Source organism: Anomaloglossus baeobatrachus, chromosome 1, assembly GCF_048569485.1.
Source record: "Anomaloglossus baeobatrachus isolate aAnoBae1 chromosome 1, aAnoBae1.hap1, whole genome shotgun sequence".
Classification (NCBI taxonomy): Eukaryota; Metazoa; Chordata; class Amphibia; order Anura; family Aromobatidae; genus Anomaloglossus; species Anomaloglossus baeobatrachus.
Window position 1 is genome coordinate 226,671,047 of NC_134353.1, and position 10,899 is coordinate 226,681,945.

The window sequence follows — 10,899 nt, forward strand, 5'->3', positions numbered from 1 at the left end:
ACTTTGTTTCAAGCATGTGATGCCTCAAACTCACCTGGGCAAGAAACAGGTGTGGACAATATAAAAATCATGCCTGAAACTAGATAAAAAGGGGAGATGTTGTCTCAAGTTTTGTAATGTATGTTTGTGTGTGCCACACTGAGCATGGAGAACAAAAAGAGGAAAAGAACACTGTCTGAGGAATTGAGAACCAAAATTATTGAAAATATCAAAGATCTCAAGGATACGAGTCCATCTCTAGAAATGTTGATATTCCTTTGTCCATGGTGCACAACATAATCAAGTAGCTTACAACCCATGGCACTGTAGCTAATCTCCCTGGATGTGGACGGAAGGGAAAAATTGATGAAAGGTTGCAATGCAGGATAGTTCGGATGGTGGATAAACAGCCCTAATCGAGTTAAAAAAAATTTCTATCTGTCCAGCAGGCTCAGGGTACATCAGTGTCAGTGCAAACTATTTGTCAAAATTTGAATGAAATGCTATGGCAGGAGATTCAGGAGGACCCCACTGCCAACACAGAGACATTAAAAGCTAGACAGAAGTTTGCCAAGATGTGAGTAAAGGTACCGTCACACTAAGCGACGCTCCAGCGATCCCACCAGCATCCTGACCTGGCAGGGATAGCTGGAGCGTCGCTACACGGGTTGCTGGTGAGCTGTCAAACAGGCAGATCTCACCAGCAACCAGTGACCAGCCCCCAGCCAGCAGCGACGCATGGAAGCGATGCTGCCCTTGGTAACTAAGGTAAATATCGGGTAACCAACCCGATATTTACCTTGGTTACCAGCGCACACCGGTTAGCGCTGGCTCCCTGCACTCCTAGCCAGAGTACACCTCGGGTTAATTACCCGATGTGTAGTCTGGCTATGTGTGCAGGGAGCAGGGAGCCGGCACTGACAGCGTGAGAGCGGCGGACGATGGTAACGAAGGTAAATATCGGGTAACCAAGGAAAGGGCTTCTAGGTTACCTGATATTTACATTGGCTACCAGCGTCCGCAGAAGCCGGCTCCCTGCTCCCTGCACATTCAGTTGTTGCTCTCTCGCTGTCACATACAGCGATGTGTGCTTCACAGCGGGAGAGCAACAACTAAAAAATGGCCCAGGACATTCAGCAACAACCAACGACCTCACAGCAGGGGCCAGGTTGTTGCTGGATGTCACACACAGCAACATCGCTAGCAAGTTGTGCCTCAGCAGCGATGTTGCTAGCGATGTTGCTTAGTGAGACGTGGCCTTAAGACAAAATACTTCTGAGAAATTGTCTAGTGGACAGAGGAGACAAAGATAGGAGTTTTTTGGTAAAGCACATCATTCTACTGTTTACTGAAATCATGTGTATAACAAAACGTGTAATTGCACCAATTTTCTGGGAGAAATACTTCATTTTCTGGAACAATTTCAAAGGTGCCAACACTTTGAGCCATTACTATATGTGAGCTGTGAATACAGCCAAGCAAGTTTGCTTGCATGATTTTGGTATGTGTCAGGATGGAGGGTCAGGAGGACCACTGATCTTCAGAGAGATCTTGTTTTCAGTAATGAAACATGCATTAATTAGACATTTATGGTATATCCTGTGCTGCCATCACGGAGAACATGTACAGTGGTACCTCGCATAACGAGTAACCCTCTTAACGAGAATTTCGCTTAACAAGTAAAGCTTTCTGTAAATTTGTAACCCGCTTTACGAGAAAGCTTTGCTGTACGAGCGAAATTCTCACCGCTCACACTTCCGGTTTCATCCATCCACCGCACTGTGACCCACACTTGCAGTCCACACAAACACACACATGTACGCACAAACACACACAAACATACACGCACGCACACACATACAGTATTATGCTCACCTTACCTTCCGTTCCATCGCCGGTCTCTTGGTTCTTGTAGTTCCCGGGTACATTGCGACGTCCTCGCGACGAACTACAAGACCCAGGAGGCTGGCGATGGAACGGAAGGTAAGGTGAGCATATAATATAACATAATTTGTGTTTTTTCATCGCCGGCCTCCTGGGTGCTATAGTACACCGCTCCGCTCCAGTCCACGCTGTGTATCTGCATCCATAGTGACGAGGGAGGAACTTCCTGTCATCACTAATGAAAGGCAGAGCGCTGGCCAACCAGAGGGAAGTGGCTTTGCCTTTGACGTCAGCGCTCTGGCCGGGAACTTCCTGCCTCGTCGTTATGGTAACGCGTTACACAGCCCGGCCCCGTACCAGAGAACAGCAAGTCCCAGCAGACCGGCGATGGAACGGAAGGTAAGGTGAGCATATAATATGTGCGTGTGCATGTGTGCTTGTGTGTGTTTGTGTGTGTTTGTGTGTGTGTGTGTGCGTGTGTGCGTGCGTGTGTGTTTGTACATGTGTGGAATGATAGAATAGGGGGCCAGGATGGGACATTTTAGAAGTTGTGGAACGGATCGTCAGCATTGCAATGATTTCCTATGGGAAATATTGCTCTGCTGAACGAGTACCTTGATTAACAAGCACACTCCCAGAACGGATTGTTCTCGTTAAGCAAGGTACCACTGTATTTGTATACAGGGAGATCTATAACTCTACATGATAGTTAAAAACAAAATAAAACAGCAGTCTGCACTCATCAATAATTTATTACTTTTTAAATACTGAGTATTCTATCTCAGAAAATCTATTGATGAAATATCACACATAGTTATTGAGGGCAGGGTTTAACTTAGTAGCTGCATTGAACTCTATCTGTGGTTTCTGAAAAGTGCAGAGCCAGCAGTAATCATTTTCACCTTGACTGCAGGAAGAGTGGAGCAGACAAATAAATCTTTATAAGGCAGAGTTTCCACTTCTCTTGAAGGGATCTTCCCATGAACAAAGTTCATTTTAATGTTGATTTTAATCAATAGATCTTGGAATAACAACTTCCACTGGTGATGAGTGAGCACTAAAATGCTGGAGTGCTCAGTGCTAGAATCGAGCAGGTCGGACGCTTGGACTGGCTCAACTAAACTAACTGAAGATGGCTACTTTGTTGTAAAGCCGAAACGCGTTATATTGATATAGAAAATGGAATAAAAAAAGTGAAATAAAGAAACCACAAGAAAGAACTTTATTGCGAGTGCCAGTATTGTTGGATGTTTGTAAAGAGAATCAGCTGTGATCCCATGCTGTGCTATCTGTATACTACTTTATGCATCCTCTCCGGCCCAGGAGATGTGGTATGATCAGACCATGTCCCTGTACGGTCAGACACGGCCAGTACACAGTACATAGCAGGGACACATAAAAGATTATCACAGCACAGGAACATTTGTTTAAAGACATGCAATTGTGGAAATTATTATTATTATTCCAAGATTTATGGATTAAAATCAACATTTAAATAAACTTGTTTGCTGGAAAAAAAACCTTTAAGGGTACATGCAAAAAAACTAAAAATGTAGCTAAATACTGTAGTTACATTGAGGATGGAAGTAGTTGTAACATATCCTATAGTGATGAATGAGCGCTACTGCCATGCTCAGGTGCTCGGTTCTCGTAACGCTCAGACAGGCTCAACTTGTGTACCGAGTATAATGGAAGTCAGTGGGAAATGCAAGCATTTTTCTGGAAGGTTTTCCAGAAAAATATTTGAGTTCCCAATTGACTTCCATTATACTCGGTATAGAAGTCGAGCATGTCTGAGCGTCAAATTGCTCGTTACGAGTACCTGAATATGGTAGTGCTCGTTCATCACTAATATCCTATAGAATTAAACCTCTCTGGTGTAACCAAACATTTTTCATATAATTAGAGACCTAATTGAATAAAATGAGTCATATGCAATATTGTAATAGTGGAGACGCTATTGTCATAGAGACCATCATGTCCTATAATAAGCCTCCTACAATGTAGGCTATCATTAATAACTGTACCAGTGTTATCAGATTGCCCCAGCATTAGGGATATCTAGGAGAGAGTTATAATATATTCCAGATGCGTCATCACTTGTAGGGTGGTTAGGTTATATGCATGGTAGCATAAAGCCCACTATAACCAATTAACTTACCATTAATAAAGAATAAATACTCAGACACATGACATTTGGATTAAAATGGCCGTGGTGTTTTATTATTGGTAACTTGATAAACTAAAATCACCATATTATTAAAAATAAATAACCATAAAATTTGATAAATACCACCATAAAGTACCATTAACCACTTATAAAACCACAATCCACCCAACATAGTTGGGCGATTTTTCCCCAACTAATAAAACATCACGACAAAAAATTAATGAACAGTTAAAAACCATGACTTTACACTGGGAGGGTGGGCGGGGGATTCTTCTTTCTTCACAGCTGGAAACTGACACAGCTGGCTCACAGCTGACTCCTTATAAAGGCAAGTCTCCCGCATATTTACCTCTGTCCACCAATGACAGACTTTAAATTTGGCGCGCAGCAGGCTGACCAATCCCACAGCCTGCTCGCGTTACTCACATGAGGCAGATTAACCCTATAAATTCCCATCATAACTACTTCCATTACCACCAAGCAGCAGGCTGACCAATCACAGCAGCCTGCTCGTGTTACCACATGAAGGGAATTAACCCTTCATACCCCATACTGAATTTGGCACCGCTGAATGCCACAACTTAAACTTGTAACACCTATAAACATAACGTCAGGGGGCCCATGCCACCATGTAATCACCAGGCTATACGCTGCTGGTGATTATACATGGTAGCATAAAGCCCACTATAACCAATTAACTTACCATTAATAAAGAAATAAATACTCAGACACATGACATTTGGATTAAAATGGCCGTGGTGTTTTATTATTGGTAACTTGATAAACTAAAATCACCATATTATTAAAAATAAATAACCATAAAATTTGATAAATACCACCATAAAGTACAATTAACCACTTATAAAACCACAATCCACCCAACATAGTTGGGCGATTTTTCCCCAAACGGCCGAGTATTAACAATACGAGGCCCCCCCAAACACCGCAGCCATTTTTCTATCATATTCTGAATACCCACATTAAAAATGTCCAGACCAACATCAGAGAGATGTACCCCATCTGACCTGTATAGGCCAGCCGTAAAACCTTCCAGATCACTATGGCGATACGAGAAGTCGCCCAAACTAACAAAAAATTTTGCCATGTCACGATTGACACGTTTCCTTATTTTTTCCAAAAAGGCAAGCTGACCATTCCAGACCAGTCTTGGTACAATTTCAGAAAAAATCAGTGCTGAACAAGGAAAAAGGTTCTTTATTAGTGCAAAATCTCTGTGGAAATTAGATAACAAGTCCAATGTCTTTATTTTACCTAGGTCATTCCCTCCGATGTGTAAAATTATGAGATCAGGATACGGGTGAGTCAACAGCATACCTTTTAGGGTGCCAACCAAATTAAAAAATTTCAGACCCCTTATACCGCACCAAAAAAACATTTATCAGTTCATACTGAAAAGATAAGTTCTCTGTGTAATTTCTACAAGCCGCTCTCCTCTGTGCCCAATGTATAAACGAGTGACCTACAAGCCAAATCACCATTGGGCCTAGAATTGGAGAGAAACAGAATAAATTAATTATAATAAATTAGGGTTTATATACAACTGATAGCGGTTTGACGCCCATCTACCAATTTTACCAATTCTTTTTCCTTTGAGGCCAGCTCTTGCTGCCTCGGTTGCAGCCCCGATCCGAAAAGAGTGTGATGAGAAGTTGGAGCTGTCTAACTGTAATTTAACCATACATTTTTTTAATAGTGCATTAAATTGAAACTAAGTGGCAGGAGAACCGTCTGCATGTAAAAACAACAAACCCGGGGTATCCCCCCGTACCGTAAGCCATTTACATAAATTGGTAACGGGGCATATACATGAACCCCGTAAAGGGCGCAATTTAACAGAACACCCTTTACCAAGTTGGTCCATTTTTGACCTACTAATAAATAACACAGCACAAGAGTCTGATACATTAACATCCTTCCTATATAAACCCGAGGCGTTGCACCGACTATGGGACAACAACTCACTAATCCTAAGTGCTGCAAAGAAACAAATCACAAAAGCTGCACGAAATAAACATAACTCAAAATTATTAAAACAAACTTCATTCAACATAAACCATAACTTTTCTAATAAATTCACGGATATAGGCCTGCGGCGATCAGGCACAACACAACCTTTGTTACAACCCTTTAGCGCCTGCCGAACTGCAAATAAGCTTAATAGAGACTCCTCACCATATAATTTTAAGAAAAAAGAGACTCCACAAAATGTTTTATACAAAAAAGTATAACGATAACCTAAACCAATATAAAAATTCAAAAAACCAAGCGCTGTAGACACATCACACTTGTGGGGAAACAGATTCCTAGAATCACAAAATTGATTCCAAGCCAACCAAGCAGCCGAGTATGCCTTCCATGTCCCTAGTGCAATAGAATTTTTAATGGAAGCTGCTACTAATCCAAAATTGCCTCCCATAGCTGGGACGGGCATGCCGTCGAAAGGGAATCCATCTTTCCTGAACTCTTCTTGAATTCCTCTAACCGCTAAGAAGAGAGGTAAAAAACAGAAGCATTATTGCATTCTGGAGCAAAATGAGCCTTCAACCAAATATTCCACCTCAAACATAAAAGGACCAATTTTCGCAATACACCACCTAGAAACCTACACTTTACCACCAAGGTGTTTAAAGCAAAAACCAAACCATGGCAATGTGATACGAATATAATCCTCCTATTCGCTAGTTCCTTACCCCAAATATGCACTGAAACAAAAATCGGAAAAAGCTCCAATAACGCCTGTTTCTCCAGCAAACCTTCCGACAACCAAGATGAAGACCATGAAGAAAAGCACCAATGTGTACGCAAAATCGTACCGAACCCCACTTCCTTAGACACCCCTGTAAACCAAAGTAGCTCCTGAGACAATATAAAATCCTGCTGAACACAGCTAATCCCGTTAAAACTTTCTAAAAATTCATACCAAATTCTTAAATCCTTCCTCATCTCTCCCGAAATTCTAATGTGTGAACCCGAACACCTAACACCCTTAGTTGCATCATACAAACGTCTCTCCCCATTGGCAAAATTCTTAATGCAAAGTTTAAACCACCCAGCAGAGATTGGAGCTCTCGCAGAGTACACTTTTCTTTCACTAAAAAACTCGCAATACAGCCCTTTAACTTCATAATCTTCTGGCCAGGGAGTCTCAATTCCATTTTTTGTGAATCCAAAACAATCCCTAAAAACTCAAGCTCTGTACAAGGAAAAACTGTTTTATCATCAGCTAACGGAACCCCAAACAACTCCATCAAACCCAAAAATGTATTTAGTAACTGCAAACAATGTCCTGATCTACCAACAAATAAGAAATCGTCCAAATAATGTAACATACCCCCCTCCGAAAACCCTTCTTGAACTGCCCAATGTAAAAACGTGGAAAATGACTCAAAATAAAAACATGATAAAGAAAACCCCATAGGGAGGCACCTGTCAAAATAAAAAGAACCCTCAAAACAAAAACCCAAAGAATTAAACCTCAAGGGGTTAATTGGCAGAAGCCGGAAGGCAGACTTAATGTCTGATTTGGCCAGGAAACAATCCTGGCCAAACTTCCGTAGTAAATCCACCGCCTCATCAAAAGATGCGTAACTCACCGAAGATGCATTAGGATCAATAGCATCATTCAGTGAGTTACCCGTTGGGTAAGACAGATGATGTATGATCCTAAAAGAATTAACCTCCTTCTTGGAACAACCCCCAAAGGTGATATCCTAAAATTCGTGAATGGAGGAAATTCAAAAGGACCAGACACCCTGCCTAACAACCGCTCCTTTTCAATATGTGACCTGACAACTTCCCTATGGCTATCGACCGAATGTAAATTCTTAGTTACATTACAACCTATACCTTCAAAAGAAGGTACAGGAAAACCTGACTGAAACCCACTATGAACCAGAGCTGCCTTCGGCCTGTCTGGAAAACGGTCCAGCCACGGGAGCATTCCTTCCAGGCTCACTGGAGTCTGAGCCTTTGAAAAACTGCTCCCTAACACCAGATGGCTGTACCGTGGACTGACCATGCTTTATAAAACACTTAAACAAGGGGTGAGCCCCGCCACAAAACGAGCACTCATGGCGAAAGCGACAGGTACCCTGCCACTTGCATGAGGACTCATTGAATGCAAAGCACACCCCTTTTTTTGAATTGACATTCACCTGCTGTCTGTGAGGGTTCTGTCGCTGGGGCAGCATTAAATTCAGCCATAATCCGACATCTTTAACACCCCACTTGACAGCAGGGTGAACCGCCAATTTCTGTCTGAAAGACTCATCATAATTCAGCCACGCTAAGCCGCCGAAATTACGATAAGCCTCCAGAATACAATCTTGATGTTGAAACAAACCACTACATAATTTAGGAAACTTCTCCCCAAGAACTGCAGCATAAATGGAGAAAGCCTGTAACCATGAATAAAATAATATAAAATTTTTCTTTCGTTCTGACTCAACCTCTTGCTTTCCATCAGGCTTCTCCACTTTATGCTGCAGTTCCCTAGCAACCGGTAACAGAGAAAAGATATCTACATACTCTTGTCTCCAAATCTTTTCTTTAATGGAAGCACTGAGATGAAAACCCAAAGGGGAAACATCACATGTCAGTGCTTCCTTTAAATGAGACTGCCACCCCAGGGAACCTGTCCTGAATAGCAACTTCAGCAACAGGTGCCTGAGGAAGCACTACATGGCCCCCAAGCAACTCAGACAAAGTCCTAATGACCATGTCCTTCACACAATTAATATTGGGTGCTCCAGCAAGGGGGCTCTCACCATGTCCTCCGCTCCTGGGTCCATCCATCGCGCTGTACAGGGGTTGACGACCTCCACTTGCTGCGACGTCCTCTTCGGATTCTTCGGTCGAGCTCCAGACCTGCGTCGCCGCCGCCAAAGCCCCAGCCGAGCTCTTTTGCAATGGGGCCGGCGGCGCGTACAGGCCCGTGAGTGACCCAGAATCTCCGCTATAACCGGCCACAACAGCCGGAGCGGAACTCCCGGCGGCGACTTCCGGGATAATCGCCCGCCGGGCATTCTGGGAGTCGTGCCCTGATGACGCGGCCAAATCTCGTCGGCTTCTTGGGCGGTCTCGCGATGCTCCAGTCCCTCCTCTCGCCGGAACTCCCGCCTCTCGCGATGTCTCCAATGCCTTCCTCTCAGTGCCGCGCCGACCGCGAGCAGATGCCGACCTCTTCCTCCCTCCGCCGGACCGCTGGGAACAGGATTCAGGCGGTGAGTAGACGTCGCTCTTCTTCCTCTTCTTCCGCAGGGATCTCCGGACGTCTTCTCCCTCTCCGGGCCGCAGCAGCTCTTCCCTCCGCGCAGGAACACCGGCAGGATCCGGAGCTGGATCAAGGACCACTTCGGCGGCTTCGTTCACCGGCGCCAGACACCTCCTCAGCCACTCCTCGCCATCCGCTGCGCCGACCCGAGCCATCATCTTCTCCAGGAGCGACTCCATCTGGATTCTTCTTTCTTCACAGCTGGAAACTGACACAGCTGGCTCACAGCTGGCTCCTTATAAAGGCAAGTCTCCCGCATATTTACCTCTGTCCACCAATGACAGACTTTAAATTTGGCGCGCAGCAGGCTGACCACTCACACAGCCTGCTCGCGTTACTCACATGAGGCAGATTAACCCTATAAATTCCCATCATAACTACTTCCATTACCACCACGCATCAGGCTGACCAATCACAGCAGCCTGCTCGTGTTACCACATGAAGGGAATTAACCCTTCATTCCCCATACTGAATTTGGCACCGCTGAATGCCACAACTTAAACTTGTAACACCTATAAACATAACGTCAGGGGGCCCATGCCACCATGTAATCACCAGGCTATACGCTGCTGGTGATTATACATTATACAACTATTGGCAGAACTATGATTCAGTTCAGAGCTATTCCTCCTAACCCGCAGTACATATGCAACTTTGGCTTGGTCACGCAGCTCTAGCAGTGGTTTACATGTGGGCATGCTGAAAATCATTAAACTTTATCCTTCATTTCCCCACATCTGCCATGTACTCATGTCCCAAACTGGAATAAGTTTTCCTGCTTTTTTCATGTGGCTCTGGACCCCTTAGATACAGTATTTTTCGGACTATAAGACCCACCGGACCATAAGAAGCACCCTGGTTTTCGAGGAGGAAAATAGGAAAATAAAATTTGAAGCAAAAAATGTGGTCATGACACACTGTTATGGGGCGAGGATCTGCTGCTGACACTGTTATGGGGGTAATGTCCCCAAATTCTCTACTAAGGTACCACATTCCGGTAATGATCCTCCAGCCTTGTACATAATACCCATCCTTGTATATATATGTCCCTCATCCTGGTATAGCCACCATCCTGCTATTTACCGCCATCCTGGTATAGCCCCCATCCTGATAAATACCCCTATCCTGCTAAATACCCCCATCTTGCTAAATACCCCCATCCTGCTATATACCCCCCTCCTGCTAAATACCCCCCTCCTGCTATATACCCCCATCCTGCTATATACCCCCATCCTGCAATATACCCCCATCCTGCAATAAACCCCCATCCTGCTATATACCTCCATCCTGCTATATACCTCCATCCTGCTATATACCCCCATCCTGATATATACCCCCATCCTGATATATACCCCATCCTACTATATGGCCTGTATCCTATGGCACAGAAAAAAATAAACGTTTTATACTCACCTTTCCTCAGTCCCTGCAGCATCGATCATCTTCCTCTCTGTGTCAGCAGCAGCGCCGCTGACCTGTGTGGAGCTGTTCCCCTGCAGCATTGCGATGTCCTCCTATCTGCCGACTCGCTGATGTGTGTGGAGACTAGCGGTGAGCACAGCGGTGACATCAT